The following is a 15,576-nucleotide window of genomic DNA, read 5'->3' on the forward strand; positions in this document are numbered from 1 at the left end:
TAAAAATATCATAAAACCAGGTCCTCATTGTTTACGTTGGCTACTAAAATACAATTCGCGTAATATTTTATGCATTTATTTTGTTCGTGCGATACGAAATGCGAAACGTGCAAACTACGCTAGACACAAATTTTTGTTATCTGAATACTGGATAATTGTTATATGTATTTTTACAGTACTTTTATAGCATTTTTAGCCGTTTTTCTGTGTTCCTTTGTTCTTTAACGGACTTAGTTAGTGTGATATACAAGGTGTCACACAATGGACAGGGTTTCTGTATAAACAAAAGGAAGATGAGAAAAGGAATGGAACTTCTTCTTTGAAGTTTAATTTATTAGAAATTGATTTTTCAAGGAATTTGTAAACTCGTGTCTTTTTACGAGGTAACGTAAAGTTATAAAAATATTTTCATCCGAAATTTTTAAATGAACTTCCTTATTGGAAAGCACGTTACAGTAAAAATTGTCTGAAGTCTCGTCATTATTATAAAACAATATATGTACATCGGTCGCAATTATTACTCGGTCCCATGTGACTTACTCTTACACAGTTTCCCATACGTTTCTCACCGTGCAAAATAGAGTAAGGTTTGCTTTGATAACCTGGTTGTTTATCAATCGTTTTTGGATACTCGCACAGAGGTTAATCGCGGAAACGGGGGATAAATGCTCGGCGAGTTACGTAGACAAATATTAACGACGAAAATTGTCGATTAAAAGTGCCCAACGGCTGAAGAGCATTAATCGCACGGGAAACGGAGAAAATAATTTAATTTGAAAGTAAAAACGCGCCCCGCTTTGCAAGTCTGATGGAGGCCCATTGTTTCCGAGCGCCACTAAGGATACCGTTCTCTGTTACTCCCGCGAGTGTGTCCGCTCGTTTCTACTCGCTCCTCCACGCCCTTCGCTGCCGTCTACCGTAGCCTTCTTTGTATAATCGAAACTCTCGAACAAATTTTCATATTGTTTGCGATTCAATTGGACAGGCAATTTCCGAGTCATCTTTCGAAGTATCTTCCCCGCCGGTGGCTGCTGTTGCCGCTCCCAATCGCTTTCAGTATTTTTTCCCCTCTCTCCGACTCACTCTTATCCCCTTTTCTGTTCTCACATAAGTGTGTCCCCCACCTTTTATCCGTCATGGAATATCTGTTTGGTCAATGAAAAAACAAGCCGACACACGAGACCATGACTCTCCCATAATATTTATCTTCTCCGCCGATGTCGGTTCGTTATCTCGAATTCAAGTTCCCTGTACGTGCTTTTACAGCTCTCCTAAACCGACATTTTCTGAAACTGCCGCTGTACTTCTCTTGACATTCAACTCGCCAGACGACTTTTCTGCCTCGTGAAACGGTTAAAATTCAAGAGAAAAGTCACCCCCGAGACGCAAGGGTCAATAAATTTACCGAATAAAGATAACATTGTTACGGGCAACGTAAGACAGCCATCTGAAGCGTGCAATAATTTATATAGAGAACTCCTGTAACGGGAAACGTGTGCGAAATGTGTAGAACATAATTAGTTTGCCACCCGCGTTACGTTCTGCTTCAACTGTACAATCCCTTCTCACGTTACATCATTTACATAGCGACATCCATTTACACATATCCGGCCACTGTTTTAGATCTATAGTTCTGTCACTCGTATTAATCATTTGTTGGCTGCGGATTTTATACTCTTGATGAATGATGTGACAAAGAGATTCTGGAAAAGTTATAACTGGTCGGAGTAGCGGAAAAAATACGACACGAGTTTTGCATTTACATCTGCGACCTTTTTCGGAAATTTTGAAAACACGTTTTGTAGATTTGTATCAGAATTTATAACTAAAATAAATCTGTCCTTAGCAACGGCAATTTTTAGTATTTCCTGTACGATTGAGAACGATTCCAATTTTTTTTTTTAATTTTTTTGCAATTTTCATTTCCTCCAATTTTAAAACAACATATTTTTCAAAAGTGTCACAATATTAGTCGAATGCACTATGTATTAAAAATAGTTTTATCTGTGGAGAATCTGTGCGAAATCGTGGAGACTAGTCGCAAGTAGTATGAGCTTGTACATGTCAGACATGCTACTGTTCTATTCTAAATATACTTTTATTATTGAGCTGTAGCAAATTTTGGAAAGAATCGCTTTAAAACAATGAAAAAAATATAGTATAACTATAAATGTTCGTTGCATATTAAATTCGTTTTAATAATTATTTAACAGTGAATACAAATCTAGAGTCTATTACTGAATTCCAGTAATAAATTTATATAGGCGTAAATATATATTATAACAAGTAAATAACATTAGAATAGCATAGCGAATATTGTATTAAATTACAGGAAATGTTGCAAATGCTTCCTAATCACATAAATGCTGTTATTACAACTTTTAAAGTAATTTTCCGAATAAGAAATCTTCGAAAGATATATTAAATAGTATAATGTTACATGAAAACAGTCGCGCTTTGTTTACGCAACTAATTAGATTCAATTTTGAAAGCGCACGGTACACTTTAATATTTCGGAACACGAGAAACACTTTGTGTTCCGGGACGCGTTTAAAAAGGGATACACGACGAGAATATTTTATATCCTTTTCAGCGTGGTCAGCGAAAAATGTTTTACACTCATGATAAGGTGGCATGCACGTGTGTCATTTGCAGATCTCGCGAGCATCCGCGCGAAAGAAAGCATTGTAAATGTTGCACAATTTAAATCTTGAAAACAAACCGACCAGTCACATTTATATTTGCTGGCGTTAAAACCGTAGCTCGTAAATATACTGATATGAAATCGCTGTTCCGCGATACAGTACACCGCAATTGGTGCCAAGCCAAAAACGAAAACGAAGAGGGGACAAGCGAAACATTTATAAAAACCACACATTACACCTCTACACAGTTGTTTTATTAGGATAATTCGTCTTGTGGTGCACGTCGACTGTCTCTTCCTCCACGCTATTCTTCTCTAACATTTCGAGATTTTTATGCCGTATTGTGTTCCACCAAATCACGCCGGAAATAAGGCCAGAATATTATTCGAATATATTCCTTCTTGCTTAAACATGAACTCGTTGCCGGCTACTTGCGTTTTTGTTGATTTAAATTCACGTTTCAAACAGAAAACCAATAAATTCGAACGAGAAAAATTGCGTGCTTAATTCAAATATTTTAAAATATCATAAATTTGATTCATTCTTTTTTGTCATAAATGATTATGTAGCACTAACTGTTCATACACATACAGAAATATTTATGCAAAAATGGAATAAGTAATATTTTAAAAGATATAATATTAATTTGTGAACCTTTCCAAATATCGCACCCTTTTCTAGTGTCACAACTTAATATTATATATATTTTAAAGTATTACTCGTCTCACATTTTTGCGCTATTATTTCCATGTCTAGTATCTTTGCGTAAGTCGTGAACGTACGTAATTTTGTGAATGGGTAAAATAATGGATAAACTCATTCCACGTCGTGGTATGGTCTACAAGTGGACGAAACCCTTCATAACGCACGAAGTCGTGACAGACCTAACTCCAAAGGAACATTAAGTTGTCTCGTAATGTGCCACTCGAGACTCATTCCTTCTGTGTGCTGCAAACTAACTTTCTGGAAGCTAACGGCTGCTAAGGTGTAGTCCGTGTCAGTTTAAGCATATTCACAAACAACATACGCAAAGTATGGACAATAAGAAAAATTTTTTCAAAATAAATGAAAAAAAGGGTCCTCGAGCGTTAACGAAAAATGAAATCATAATTTATTATAAAGTATAAAAAAGTGCAGAGATAGATGAGCAGATAAATCCTGGTACGCGGACTTGTGTTAGATTGCTAACAGTAGTCTGAGTGACAGCAGCCCCTAAATCGGAAAAAGTTTCAGGTGGAAGAAGTTAACCAGGAGCAGGTTAGAGGGCATTGCAAATAACGAACAGATCAGTAGGAGAAGATCGTGTTGCTCTCATTTTCTGGACCTTTCTATGCCAGTGGCAGCAGGCTGGACACGTCCCTTCCTGACAGAAGGCAGAAGGAGAACCAAATTAGAACCCGACAATCAGGCCAATTATACACTCCGGTGACGCTGACCCAGCTCCTCTTCCTGTCTCTGTGTCCGCCGTCTCTTTGCCTTCTCTTTTCCACCCTCCTTCTCTGGAACCTGTTAGGTTCCGGATTCTGTTACGGCGACCTGTACTGCGGTCCTACTCCAGAAACTCGTCAGACCTTCCGTAATCCCGATAGTACGAGACCCAAACGAATTGCTAGCGGAATTAAGCAGCTCGCAAGAGATATCCGATATGTGAGACTGTACTGCTCTCCTCCCGGTGTGGCCGGCTATCAGGAGAGCACACAGCCGACCTCTTTTTTCATCTTTCCTTACGTGAAACGAAATCTGCAAAGTGGACGAAACGAGATGGAATTTAACGACGCGATATTCCCTAAGTAATGGGACGTGGCGATATTTCCATCCCGATAGAACCGCTGCGCCAACCGGCCGGAAACTTATTAAAATTTTCGATGTTTATGTCTAGACTGGGGATTTTTATGGGCTTAGAACTCACAAGGACTGTAAATTTTTATGCGTTTCGAACTCACAAGGACTGCAAATTTTTATGCGTTTCGAACTCGCAAGGACTATGGATTTTTATGCGGTTAGAACTCGTAAGAATTTAGGATTTTTATGCTTTTAGAACTCACATGAATTGCGGATTTTTAGCGCTTAGAACTCACAAGGACTGTGGATTTTTGTGTATATACAACTCACAATCGGCCAACGTGGCACTGAGCTACAAACGTTTCAAGATGATGAAAATTTCAGTTTTTTACGATTTCCGACCTCTAATTGTAATATGTAAATCTAAGGATGCTTATACACAAATTATCGGAACGTATGTAATCGCCACAGACCTACAAAACGTATCTTTTAAATTGTTAATACAGGCGTACATGAAAAAGTTATAAAAAGCCACTGTTAGCATTTTCTCTGCAATTACGCCCACGAAAATCGAAATTCGCAGGAACCGGTTAAAAATATATCGTGAAGAAAGAGAGTTCTTCAATTATTGCGAACGAAACGGTTTATACATTTCATAGATCCTTGTCGGTAAATAACGCGTGCGCATAATGGAACGACGGCGGCTTAAAAATGACCGGGGGGAAAAGCGTGGGGAAATAGTAATTAGTAGTTAAGATTATCAGAAATTTACGTTTAAAACGTGCCAGGAATTCAACGAATCAACTTATCTTGATGGGCTTACTTTTTCCGTGGACTCGCGGGCCGCATAAGTCCCTTTTAAACCGTACCCCTGAGCGACCCCTGGGTTTAACACGCTCTGTCATTTTACCTGCATGTAGGAGAGGAAAAAAAAGGCGAACGAGGGGAATAAAAGGAAAAGTGAAGAACCTTGACGGTAACCTCCTCAGAGAGAACATTTCTCCCAAGACCAGAACAAGACGACAAGATCGGCGAGGGTCCATGTCTAGAGAATCTGCGCCGAGCGGCAGATTGCAGCCCGGGCCTTTGGAGGATCATCAAATTAGCGGAAGAGTCTTTGAGGGCACCTCGTAGAGGTGGCCAACTTGGTTGGCTCGTCATAGTTTCTCTGTTGGAATTATGTTCCCCCTCTCTCCGAGCGCGACGTTTCCGCGAATGGAGTTGCAAACTTCTGCCTTCCTTTTAAACCGAAAAGGGACAGAAACGTAGAGGATCCACTCCCTGTCTCTCTTCATCTCTCCATTCTCTCTCTCTCTCTCTACCCCTCCCCTTGCCGCTTCCTGTCCTCTGCCCCGTACGTTTTTCTTTCCCCGTCCTTCTTTTCTAATGCTGTGTCTTTTACCGGCGCGCACGACGCTAATGCCAGCTGAATGCAACTGAACAAAATTCTCTTCGGGGCTTCAGTGCCCAAAACGACTGAACTGAGCACGCTTTCCGCACCGCCTAGATATAAATGAGGGAACTTTCTGAAGCCGCTGAAAGAAGACATTAGAACCCGAGCAGTTTCGGCGGGTCCAAGCTCTATCTCTTTTCCTGCCCTCTCTCTGTCTCACTCGCGCTCTTTCCGTTTCTGTGCGGGCACATTTATACACTCTTGGAATAATTTTTGGAGTTGGAACGTCCTTTAGCAGTCTCATGTTTAAGTCCCTAGTTCTTAAGCCAGTTTTTTAACGTTGCACCTCAATTCGATATCGCCTGGCGAAACTTCCACCTCGGTTCTTACTTATACAGGAACTTTTGTGGAAACTCAACCTTCTGTACGCAATTAAAGAACTTCTGTTAAAGCTGACGGATAACAGAGATGTTATTTCGTTGAACTGCTTTGTCCGATCCTATTTCTTCGATTAAAAATTAACTCTTTTACATGTATGCATATGAAAGACATCTTTAGACGAAATAATCGATCTTCATGTAAGATATAAATGTTCTACCTTAATTGCAACCAGCAGATATTAGGTAGACGTTAATTCTATTATTAAATTCAAATGACTCTTACTACCATCATAACAATAATTTAATTATAATAGGATTCGCGTAGCAAAATCTTACGGCTTTAAGACGAAAAGCGCCGCAGACAAAGGGTTAATTGGTGATCAAATTACGGTGGGACTTACGACTCTCAAGGAGCTTTGAAAGACTAATTATTATGATAAGTCTGGATTCTTTAGATTTTCTTTCAGTGGATAATCCGTGTCCAGCTTATGAGATTTTCGTAGTTGACTCGACACTCAATGTAAAATATCACAGAAAGGGTAACTTCACAAGAGGAAAGTGCGCGGCTGACTACGAATTGCTATTTGTACTGCCTGCAGGCGTGACAAGAAACGATTACTTTGTATACTGAAACGTTATAAAGGAATGATAAATATGAATAGTAAGTGATATTTAACTCATGTTAAAACTGAATAACACTTCACGTTAAAAACGAATAATAATTGATGTTAAAAATGAATGATATATATTCTATCGACGAAGTTTCAAAGAGTGGTGTAACAAGAATGTTTTAACGATTTTTACAACTCAGCGTGCGATTAACTAGAAGACTTAGAAAACAGCGTTGAAGTTCTCGCTGCCAGCAAACATAGAACGCGAGAAAGGAGGGAAACGGAGTCCGATGTCTTTGGAAATACTTGGCAGTTAGTTGGAAGTTCGTTAGAGGTGAACAGCCAGTCAATTAGTTCGGGCAGTCAAGGACACTGTGGTTTCCGCTTAACCGCCAGAAATCAGTCAGAATATCGGAAACAATATTGGTTTGATTAATCAATATATTAATTATAATTCTAACTTCGCATTGCTAGTCCCAGAAGTGATCTAGATTTAATGCCAGTTTCGAGAATCGTGAGCACACTTGGACTATCACTATTCCAAAGAGCAGTTGGATTTCATCAGTCTTCAATGAGTCTTAACCAAATTAGTGTGTAATTAAATCGTGCGGTACAATAGTTTCAGTCAAATTAAGTCAAATAATCGAATTATATTCCCCACATATTTGAGCTGAAATTGTGTGTGTTTAATTTAAGAGCATTTACTAGTAATGTGCGACGACTAAAATATTCACAATATTGCATTCGACTCTACAGAATTTCAAGTAGAACTTTAAATAGTCGAAAACGAACAGTTCAGAAATAATCGAACGCAATATGAAATTGCCTGGACCATATGCCGGTCAACGAATGTCGATGTTAAACTGCTCGAAATCATTCGCCAGCCACACATCCTCGATGCGGCTATTTTTAACTCAAAGTAGACATATCCGAGCGGCTATGTACAGGTCTATTAAATGCGTGCGATAGGAAATGCTGAAACGTTCGACCGCGAGCCGATTTCTTTGCGCCTCTGGTGCAATTTATTTACATGTCCGTACGTCTAGTCTGCACGTAAACTGGGTCAGAAGCACAAAGCCTTCTTATTGTCTGGACGAAATATCAGTGATCAGTTCTGGGATGAGCGTCGGGACAACGTCATAGGCGTTCATAGGCGTTCATACGAACGAATCGACCTATAGTCGATAAAACTGCAAAGCTTCGGGACCTGAATATTTTTTTCCCGCCTCGTGGCGACTAGCTGCTTTGTATGGCCGTTATGCAAACGGCTAGCCGACCTATATTCAAATTAAGCACATATGAGAAAACTTCACGTCTCTTTATCAATTCATTAACGCCGGCTGCGAAAAATTCATTTCTTCGGGAACCATTTTTATTGTCCATGATGGGAGTCACCGGGGCGATCGAATCGGTACAAGTGGCCAACGATTCGACACGAATAAAGAGAAATCATTATCTGTGTGCTGGATATATGTTGTTCACATACAGCCGAGAACTTTATGGATCGTATCGAATTTCTCGTTATACACGGTACATATTCTCATATACATACATAATCTCCAGATTTTGAAAGACCATACGGACGTTACTGAAACTTTTATTGTGCAGTTGGATCAATGTTCACCAGATTGTTTCGGCGTCCATACTGTATTTTATTGCTAATTTATTTCTAATTCAAACTAATCATCGAGAGATGATTATTTTAATTAAATATTATAAGTATATTAAAATTAATTTATACAGTTTGTTGTATAATATTCAATAAATCCACAAATTTCTTCTACTAAATTGTTTGAATAGTTCCTAAAGAAGGTATGCATTTAATAAAACATTTCAGTAAGGTAAGAAATGAATGTATTAGTGAAAGAAACACTGAAACTGTAGGCACATAATTGAGACAGTCGTAAATGAATGAGGTCTAGCCAACGCATCAATATAATTTTTGAGAAATGCGAGTACACGCGTTTCCATCTGTACAGCATATCTTGGCGATAATTTTAACTTTCCTGCGAGGATCGCGAGCACAGAGGCTAGTCTCTTCGGAAAGGCAAACCTGATGTTAGCCAGCTTGTCTCGCTCGAGTAAACATTTAGATAATACGCTTGCCGCAGAACGATCGCGAGATGATTTAAGCTAATGCACAATTCGACGGGGCCGAACAAATAGGCTGAAAATGTAACTATGAACGCGGGGGAAAACAGGAATTTCATCAAGAAACCTCGTCGATATTTCTTCTAACACTTCTGCCTTTTAAAGAGCAGTCAGCTGGAAAGATTGATGGCGCCTCGAATGTTTACATCGTTCCCGATTATTTTTAGATACTCCCACTAGTGCTTCCGACCTACCTACGCTTTATTATTTGCAACACTCTGCCGATTCTCAAGTGGTTTTCATCCAACACTTTCGATGAACTAACAATTCTGTATAGTTCTTTATAGAGGCAAAATTTCAATCTACCAGCGCGTTACGGTTCTTTGGTGCAGAAAATTTTCCGCAGCTGCTAGATAAAAATTTTATACGAATTCCTTTGTTTTCAACATTCAAATAGCAGCTCTTTACTGAGATGAACTTTGATTCTGTTCGAGTGTCACGGTTCTTTAAGAAACTTTTGTTTAACAGGGTGTCCCAAAAATGTTGTACATGAAAGGGGTGGTTCCAGAGATTATTTGAAGCAAACTTTTCCTTTTGCGACAATGTTCTTCGCAGCATTGTTAAGGAGTTATCAACGAAAAGCAAGTTCTGGATCGGCCAATGACAAAACCTGTGGTTTTTCGTTAATAACTCCTTAACAAAAAGGCGGAGAAGATTTTTGCAAAGGAGAAAGCTACTTCGAATAACCGGAGTCACCCCTTCAAGGAAGTGCAACATCTTTGGGACACCCTGTATAGAACTTTTATACGAATTCTTTAGCTTGGAGAAGAATCTTGATAAGAGTTTCATTGCTGCAGGTAGAATTTCCACACGATTTTTCCCGGTTCGTTTACGCTTTCATCATGGTTGGTTTCCGCGTTACAAAAGTGTGCTGTTTTATTTTCCCTGGTCGCCATGAAGCCGAGATCTCGACACTTCGTACTGAAAATAAGTTTTAGTTCACGGCTAGCTGCAAGGGGCGCGTTCTTGTTTACCCTAGCGCCGGCAAGGAGTTCCAGTGGAAATCCTATTTTTCGCATCTTGATGTTTTCCATAAGTACAGCCGGGCAAATAAAGTTTTCTCAATTTCCACAAGCAGTTCTAGCATGTGGCCGCAAGTATGCCACCTACTCCGGGCAAAGTCGATCCTTGAGAGCGATTCGAGAAATCGTAGTCGAACGCCGTCACGATTCCTGGGAGAAACGAGCTTCGCCCGATCAAACTTCTAAAAGTGGGACATTATTTTTACGCCGTAGGAACGCATTCAATTTCCGTTTCCCCCTTCTTCCGCTCTTGTCTCTGCTGGAAACTTCACCAGCCAGTGCCACGTCCAATAACAGAAATTGCAACAATATCCTCGACATAAAAACTACGAAAAAGGAGACGAGGACGTGCTGTTAGAAGTTCGATCGTTTCTGTATTAATGCTACCATCCAAGTAATTGTCAAAGTTAACTCACTGACGCGGTTACGAACACCTAAACAACCAGCATAATAAGTGAAACGTCCTTCAAAAATGTGTGATGACCTTAAAATAGTTTGTGTTCATTCTGCTTTTTATTAAAAAGAAATGGTATAAAAACCAGCTAAATTATTTCTTAAATAGTTCACACATGAACTGAAGTGAAAATGAAAAAGAATAATTTATGTTCTAATTACTGTTGCTACATTCATTTTGTACAATTCATGTTGTTACATTGTTTTAGTGACCTGAAGATGCCTATTAATGCTTTCCTGGACAACATTTTCATAACGATGATAATCCTCGATATGCGGTCAATAATTATTATTCGAAAGGGACTCGGGGTGTAAGATGTTTGAAACTTTCCGAAGTAACATTGAAAAATTTTGGAAGCGATTTGAGGTGTTCTAAACGAACCAAGGTGTGATCGACTGTGCGCGTGAAACTCGGAGCAAACTGTACATCCTTTCCGTACATCCGTTCCCGATGTCATTGGAGATAAAAGCACTTTGACGTCACCATTATCAAACCGTCCAAGTACGAATCGTTCGAATCGAGTTTTGCTTCCCCGAGGGAACGGTTCATTCCGAGTTAAAGCGCGCACCAGCGGCCGCGACGCGACGGTCAGAGCGTGGAGTCTCCGACAGAATCAAAACTCTGCAAATTGCCGTACCTGATCAGGTCAGTAGGAACCTAGCACCACCGTCGACGCGCAAATTTTCAATTTTCCGGAACAAGCGACAGTCTATATTCCAGCTCGCTCTTTCCAATTACTGGACGAGACAATGGAATTATTAGATCGATGCATGTGAAACATCGCTTTCCATGCAACCCCTCTTGATTGGGCCATGCTATAATACGAGCCTGAAGAATTGTGTGCAATCGCCGTCGGAAAGTAAGTTAACAGCTTCGCAAATAAATCCATCGCTATTACTACTGAACATTTCTAACTCTTATTTGCTTCTCCGTGTAATAGGTATTCAATATTTTATGTACTCGTTTATATATTCATGTGGACACTGTAACCATTACTCTTGGACAATTTATTAATGCATTGTTACTGCAAAATTTATATGTATAACGATCAAATATAAAAATTGCACGAATGTGCACCCAATGAACATTATCAGGAAAAATTTTGAATGAAAAAGAAAATTTGAATTAAAATGAAACTATTAATTGTACTATTATACAGGGTGTTCATTTGAAAACTTTCCAGCCGAATATCTCGAAAAGTATGAAAGATATTTAAAAAGTGTAAAACACGTGTCCAAGGATTTCGAGGGGGAAAGAGGGGGGCAGTGTCAGTTTTTTATTTGGGTAGCGTTTTCAAGGTCATCCGAAGGTCAACTTTGTTTTTTCATATGGAAACCTATATTTTTTATTATGGGATCTTATTGTACGTAAAAAGACCAGCAATTTTCGTAGGATACCTTTTTTCCGCGCACTTTTTTATCCAGCCTCTTTCTCCCTCGAAATCCTTGGACACGTGTTTTATACTTTTTTTAATATCTTTCATACTTTTCGAGATATTCAGCTGGAAAGTTTTCAAATCAACACCCTGTATGTATATGTACAGAAGGAGCAAATCAAAAGTGATTATCTTAGAGTACAGAACTCTGATTTATACCTTCATAATAGGATTACAGTCGTGTTCCATACGGGAAAGCGGATATCTCATCTTAAAAGCTACAAACTTCATATGTTTCACATTTTATCTTTGTTTGACTGTCAAAATTGATTGTCGAACAATATTCTTCTTATTTTATATAAAATACGACAGTTATGACATTCTTTCTCTTACAAATGATACTTACAGCACAGATTATAAATGATCTACGTATTTTAGAAACATCGCGATATTTGCAGAGCTAATATTTTGTATACGGTCATTCACGCAGAAAGAAAACAAAATGGTTTCTATCATTCAGTGATGAACATAATCAGGCAACGTGGATCGATTTAAAAACCGAAACGAACCGCGTCCAATAATAACGAGTAAAAGCGAGTATCCGGATACTGCCGTTTGAATCGAGTGGCTATCCAAGTACTCGGATACTGGGAGATTCCGATATCTGAAAATCCGGCAGTGATAAGAGCCCTAGTCATGACTCATTAAGAGTCATAATGAACAGCTTCAAGTGGAGAAGGAAATATCGTGCTTTTTTAACATGCAGAGCTTTGAAGCCTTCCATTCTTGTGCCGAAACAAATTCAATATTCAATGTTATCCCGATGTTCTATTTACCCCTACAATACCACCCCCTAAAATTATACTTGCACATTCTCATAGACCTTACACATATGATAAACAACTGAGGGGGTTGCTGTTCTATTTCTTGTACTACTCCTATAAATTCAACTATTGAAGCCGCTTCCTTTTTCTACGAAAGTAGAAAAACATATATTTGGTACTTATTAAAAAACAAGTACAAATACAATCATCATGTATTCTCTTCTACATCCTAAAAATTTTGCCTGAAACATTTTCTCATGCCACCTATAATTTTCGGGTGACGGAATGTTGAAAGGGGTTGTGCGATGTCCCGCGAACAACAGTTCCACGTAACGCCAGAAGCAAAGGCTTATTGCTCTGCTCCATCTCGCAGCCAAGGTCAGGACGGGAATGACTTGACACAGGAGTCAATTAGCATTGCCTTGTTCCATGATATGCAGAACAGTCGGTATCGTCATCGTTGCGACGAATATGCTGCCGCAATCTCAAAGGGAAAGGCCTTCGCTTTCTAGTCTACGCATCCCGTGCTTCATCCGAGCTTTTATCATGTACCCCGACTCTGTCTCTCTATTTCTCTTCCCATTCCCCGGGCATGCACACATTCTGTACGGCATCCCGTCATGCTCTCGACCCGGGAAGTTGAGAGCCCTAATTAAATTCAGTCTGGGTACTCTTACCGAGCGCGGTCCATCGTTCATTAAGCGACGGATCAAAGTGATATTCCCGTAAAGTAGTTCCACTTTGTGGCGAGGGTTCACCCTGCCTATACCTATCCCTTACCTTTCCCTTCGCCTCATCCTACTCGATCTCGCGCGGAGGCATGAGCGACAGTCCAGCTTTACCCTGGAGGCGTACGTGAATCTTTTACTCCGCCGTCCTACGAATGATTAATTACTCCATAGGTTACAGCGGTCTTGCGCCCGCGCGCTAGCCAGGCTAAAAAAGTCGAGCCAAAGTGTCCCTCGGACATCTTCCGAGATGAAGAGCGACGTCGAGTGTTATTTTACCGGGGGTAATTGTATTCAAGATGAAGTAGATGTCGAGTTATGGTAATGGAATTATAAGTGATCCGCGTGTGCGCCACGGGAAAAGGAAGGCAAGCGGACAACCGGCTTAATGAGAGAAGGATGGATAACCGAAATGTTGACTTCCGACACCGTTTGCCTATACGTTCGATGTCCTCTACTGTAGGTCGGGATAGTTTTAGGAACCTGGAGATGTATAAATGATCGGATTAATCGCCTCTATTGTCGGGACAAGCGGACATTGGGATTAACGAAGAACGGATGGACTGGAATGCCGACCATGTCATAGTTAACAATAAGATGGCAGGTGCTTCCTGTCTCGTCTAATTTGTTATCGCCCCATTTCAATTTTCACACGCTATTATTTCCAAAACTATAACTCGTTGAAAAAATTATTGCAAATAAAGCTAACTCTGTTTCGGGGGGCACATCTTACGGTGGTTTAGCAGAGTTAATTTTTAAACGGCACTAGATAACCTTCAATGAACGTGAATATTATTTCTATTCCTCTTTTATAAGAATTATGATTCTGATTAATCTGTAATTATTGCAATTTTGTCACGGATATTAGGCATAATTATTGATATTGAAAGAATATTATTTCTCAAAGATACATAGGTAATGAAGTTATTAAGGAATGTCACGAGATTCTGCGGATTATCTATAACAGAATTACCGAGTACTAAATGTTTCATTGGGTTGAATCCTGATGTGAAATATTTAGCTCACTCTAGAGAAGCTAGAGAACCACGCTTGAGCATTGCAGTCATCGTAAAATAAACGGAGAAAATTTTCGAAGCTGACCGCACGCCACTGAACGCAGTGTAGCATGCGCTATTGATTATTTGAAAGATTTATATGATTAGATTGTTGAATTTAATGGGGCATTTGATCTCAACAAATAGCTGTGACTATAGATTCGTAACAGGCATTTCGAATAATAATTCATATATCATAAATTTGCTGGAAATCGTAAGAGAATTTACCAATGAACATTTAGAATGATAAATGTGTCCACAGTTTATATACTTTCGCGTAATGTCAGTATTAGACTGCGGATCTTTATGCATTTATAGTAAAATTGAGTAGATGAAATTCAAAATTGTTGAAATATTTAAAAAATTGAAGATGTCAATATATGATTTCTCCTCTATTCAAATCATTAAGAGAAGAAAATAACATTCAATTTGGTTTCTATTTCTTGCAATCGACGCAGACAATTTTTGTTTTGCATAAAGATCCGCAGTCTAGCTATTATTATTAACTATATCAAATTGTACTAATTTTTCAAAATTCTTTCTGCATCCGCAAGTGTTTAATACCAATGCACTTTTAATTAAAACATATTTTTGTAAAACTACCACAGCTCAAACATCGCGGTGACTAATTCGAGGACCACCCACTATAACGAACAGCGCATTAAACGCGGAATGATAGAAACACGAAGCTAATAAGATAAACTACACGCGTACGTTGGAATACAAGATGTTCTCGTGTTGCGAATACGCGAAGCGGCGTCCCGACAACGAGCAGGTTCCAAGAGAAATATTTACAGTAATAGGTAAACGGAGTGACAGTGCTATATAGCATAAGAAATTGCCAAATATATTAATAGATATGTTGGTACAGCGTGTAGTGTAGTCGGGTAATATATCTGCTCGATAGTTTCACATTAGCACGAGAATACCTTCGCACCCTCCAAGGATTAATGGCCTTCGAATGCGCCATAGAAGGCAACGACTTGCAGCTGTTACACCGTGGCGTTGTGAATAATTAGCGGCCATAGTAATTTCCTGATCATTAATAATGACGTACTAGGTATACATATAATAAAACCGAAAGCTGCGCGTCGCGGGCCGACAACGCCGCTGTACCCAACGTGCAACAACAACAGGCTCCAACAAGCCCGCGTCA

General features: G+C 39.4%; 1 protein-coding gene and 1 long non-coding RNA gene across 6 annotated transcripts in view; both read right to left on the reverse strand.

Annotated features, from left to right (window-relative positions):
- Bru3 (CUGBP Elav-like family member bruno 3) overlaps positions 1–15,576 on the reverse strand; it is an 887,603-nt gene that overhangs the window by 763,877 nt on the left and 108,150 nt on the right. The gene's annotated exons all lie outside the window — the stretch shown is intronic.
- Positions 1–15,576, reverse strand: part of LOC143216413 (uncharacterized) — a 139,685-nt gene that overhangs the window by 114,090 nt on the left and 10,019 nt on the right. The gene's annotated exons all lie outside the window — the stretch shown is intronic.

This window comes from Lasioglossum baleicum, chromosome 15, assembly GCF_051020765.1.
Source record: "Lasioglossum baleicum chromosome 15, iyLasBale1, whole genome shotgun sequence".
Classification (NCBI taxonomy): Eukaryota; Metazoa; Arthropoda; class Insecta; order Hymenoptera; family Halictidae; genus Lasioglossum; species Lasioglossum baleicum.